A 4,506-nucleotide genomic window follows, 5' to 3' on the forward strand; every position below is an offset into this window, starting at 1 on the left:
CCTAGCCGGTTTGGATTACTAAATGCACGTTCCATTGCCAATAAATCCTTCTCCCTAAATGAGCTTTTTACCAACAGGAACTTGGATGCATTATTCCTGACGCAGACGTGGCAAAGGGATGGGGAGTTCATTCATTTAAATGAACTGTGCCCTCCTGGCTGCTCTGCTGTTGGTCAGCCCCGCCCCTGTCGCCGGGGCGGTGGCCTGGCTGTAGTGCACCAAGACAAATACACATGCAGAGGGATGAGCACCGATGACTTTCCCTCATCTGAGTCACAAATGATCCAGATTGGCTGGTCCAGTGTGTTTTACTGTTTCTTAATCTACCGTCCCCCTGGCCCTGCTGGTGCCTTCTGAAACCATTTCAGTGATTTCCTTACATCAATAATAAAACTGGAGAAGTGTTTTAATTCTTGGGGATTTCAATCTGCACATCGACGACTCATCCAGCCCAGCAATGGAACTTTTAGCCATGACTGACACTTTTAACCTCAAACAACATGTATCTGGCCCCACCCACAGGAAAGGCCACACCCTGGACCTGGTTTTCTCACTGGGCTTACACGTCACAAATGTGTGTGTTGAGGATGTCCACTTGAGTGATCATTGTGGTGTGTTTTTTGACTTATGTGTGCCTCTTGAGCCCAAGCCTGCACCTAGAAGGGCCAAGAGGAGGATTATTACAGAGTCCACAGCCCAGGTTCTCCGTGCCCTGTTTAACCCTAGTCTTCTTAATGAGTGTCCCGATGTTGATGAGTTTATCCAGTGCTTCTCCACACACTGCAGCTCTATTCTGGACCAGGTGGCTCCCTTGAAAACCAATGTCACTCGTAAGTGGTCTTGTCCCTGGATAAATGAAAACATCTTAAACCTAAGGAGAACTTGTCGCAAAACTGAGCGTCTTTGGAAATCAACCCAGTTGGAAGTACACAGGTTACATCTGAAAGATCTCATAACCTCATTAAATAAAATGATTAAGGAGGCAAGATCCAGCTACTTCCACAAACTTATAGCCACAAACAAGAAAAACCCCAAAGTAATCTGTGACACAATCCAGTCCATTGTGTCCCCTGCTGTCCCTGCTGCCCCCCCCCCCCCCCCCCTGTGCTCTGTAAAGCTGACAGCAATGACTTCCTAAACTTCTTCACAGACAAGATCAGGGATATTAAACACAATATCCCACCACCCTCTGGGTGTCTGACCCGAGCTGATCCCCCTCTGCAAACCTGGTCCTCCTTCGACCCTGTGACACTGGAGGACATCTCAGCACTTTTATCCAAAACGAAACCCTCCTCCAACTCTGCAGACCTCCTCCCCCATAAGCTCCTTGTCGGTGTCTTTGACACTATTGGACCATGGGTCACAAAGTTTTTTAACCTGTCGCTCACAACTGGTTTGTTTCCCAGCTCCTTCAAACAGGCCATCATAGAACCTAAACTAAAGAAAACCACACTGGACCCCACAGACTTCAAAAGCTCCAGGCCCATTTCAAAGCTCCCCCTATTGGCCAAAATCCTTGAGAAGGCAGTGTCTAAACAACTGACAGCTTTTCTGGAGACACACCAGATCTATGACACTTTTCAGTCTGGGTTTAGACAACGCCACTCAACACAAACCGCACTATTAAAAGTGTCTAGTGACATCCTGATGGCGGCTGACTCCGGGAAATCCACGGTCTTGGTCCTGCTAGATCTGTCCTCGGCCTTTGACACAGTGGACCATACCATAATGATTGAGAGACTGAGGGACCTGTAGGGATGTCAGGTCATGTGCTAGACTGGTTCTCCTCTTACCTGACCGGCAGAAGCTTCACTGTGTCAATAAACAACTTCCAATCTGACTCAGCGGATCTACTGTGTGGTGTGCCCCAAGGCTCTGTCCTGGGACCAGTGCTATTCTTACTCTATGTCCTCCCACTGGCCCACATTATCCGCACTATAGTGATGTCTCCTATCATCTATTCGCGGAGGACATCCAGATGTACTGCTCCTTTTAACTCCTCTGAGCCCCCACAAACTGAAGGTTCCTTAATCATCTGCTTGTCAGTAGCTGAAGCAGTGGCTAATGAGAACAGCCTCAGCTGAACTCCAGTCAAAACACAGACCCTCATCATTGCCCGGACAGTGCAATCCCAGGATCAAACATCACCTTGGAGACCCTGAGTTCCTCGGTAAAGACCAAACTGAGGACTCGGGTGTCATCTTCGACCCAGGGACATGTCTTAGAATTCTACTCCAAAACCTAGTCAAAAATGTTTCTTCCAACTACGCAACATCTCCAAACTCAGATCTATGGTGTCACAAATGAGCTCGAGATGATCGTCACGCTTTCGTATCTTCTCACTTAGACTACTGCAACAGCCTGTTTACATGCTTAAACAAGAAGGAACTGGTCCGTCTACAGTTTGTCCAGAACTCTGCTGCCAGGCTCCTTGACCCGCACAAACAGGAGAACCCACATCACTCCATCCTTAATCTCTCCACTGGCTCCTGTTCTATTTCGTCTTCATTTCAAAATTCTTGTGCTAACTTTCCGGGCCCTACATGGCCAGGCCCCTGCATACATTGCTTCCCTGATCCAGCCCTACAGCTCGACTCGTAGCTTGAGGTCTTCAGGACAGCACCTGCTGATGGTTCCACGGACCTGTTTTAGCACACGTGGTGACAGGTCTTTTAAAGCTGTGGCACCACGTCTATGGAATGACCTGCCTCTACACCTACGGTCCATGGACTCTGTACAGAGCTTTAAGAAACACCTCAAAACCCTCCTGTTCAAAAAGGCCTTTTTAGTCTCCCACCTGACCCAGGACTACCACAGACTGATTACACTCTATGAATTCATCATAACGTACTCCATGTGTCCCCCCCCCAGTCTCTCTATATCTCTATCGCTCTCTCTTTTCTCCTCCTTTACTCTCTCTCTCTCTCTTTAACCCAAACTGGTCCAGGCACACGTCCATCCTTCAGGAGTCTGGGTCTGCTCCAGGTTTCTGCTGTTAAAGGGAAGTTTTTCCTTCCACTGTCACCAATCACAAGTGTTTGCTCCTGAAGGATTCTGTGGGTCTCTGTAAACTTAATTGATTCTGACTTGAACTGATAAAGCACTTTGTGACTCTGTCTGTGAAAAGTTGCTCTATAAATAAAATTTACTTACTTACCCCCATGTCTGGTGTTGAACTATGTGTTAGCATGCATATGAGTGAGCATGCATATGTTAGCATGCATGTGTTAGCATACAGATGTGTCACCATGCATATGTTAGCATGCATATGTGTTAGCATGCATATGTTAGCATGCATGTGTTAGCATACATATATAAGAATGCATATTTTAGCATGCATGTGTTAGTTTACATATGTGTTAGCATGTATATGTTAGCATGCATGTGTTACCATGCATATGTTAGCATGCATGTGTTAGCATGCATATGTGTTAGCATGCATATGTTAGCATGCATGTGTTAGTTTACATATGTGTTAGCATGCATATATTAGCATGCATGTGTTAGCATGCATATGTGTTAGCATGTATATGTCAGCATGCATCAGTGTTAGCATGCACATGTCAGCATGCATATGTTAGCATGCATATGTTAGCATGCATCAGTGTTAGCATGCATGTGTTTGCATGCATATGTGTTAGCATGCATATGTTAGCATGCATGTGTTAGCATGCATGTTGTTAGCATGCATGTGTTTAGCCTGCATCAGTGTTAGCATTCATGTGTTAGCATGCATATGTGTTAGCATGCATATATGTTAGCATGCATATGTTAGCATGCATATGTTTTAGCATGCATATGTGTTAGCATGCATATGTTAGCATGCATTTGTGTTAGCATGCATATGTTAGCATGCATAAGTGTTAGCATGTGTGCACAGCCTGTCAGTGTGAACCTCTGACAGGCTCAGGTGTACAGATGTGAGTGACAGTGGAAGACAACCACACATATGTGAGTCAACTCCAGTTCTCAGCTGATCTAAACACACCCACTGATCCCCCAGGTCCAGTTACAGGTTCTATTAATGATCTGTATCAGCAGAACTTGGCTCCCACAGCCAAGGGTGACATCAGGGAAGTGGAATTACTAACTATGAAAGAAGATGGAAAATACAAGAATAAAAGATGGAGAGCTTCCACTTAGATCTTTAAGGTTACTTGATGTTCCCTTAAAAATGTACTGGTCAGTTAACTGGAGTTGGATGGTCACTTATTTTCACACCATTATTTTGGACATCTTAGTGGTTTAGTTTTCAGTTAGTACTTCCTTATGTCTTAATAAGTCAGGCCTGTTTTTCAGTGACATTCTTCAACTGTTGCACTCTCCCTAAACCCAAACAGTCATAGGAGCCCAAAAAGGTTTAGTGTGTGATAGGCGGGATGAGCTAGAGCTGAACCTGGAAAATGCACTGACCTCACTTCTGTTTCTGAAGGACGAAGGACTTCCTGTTCAAATGGATATTAGCTCCTGTTCACATTAAAATACCATCAGACAGCCCCTGTTTCA

This window comes from Sphaeramia orbicularis, unplaced genomic scaffold (assembly GCF_902148855.1).
Source record: "Sphaeramia orbicularis unplaced genomic scaffold, fSphaOr1.1, whole genome shotgun sequence".
NCBI classification, from domain to species: domain Eukaryota; kingdom Metazoa; phylum Chordata; class Actinopteri; order Kurtiformes; family Apogonidae; genus Sphaeramia; species Sphaeramia orbicularis.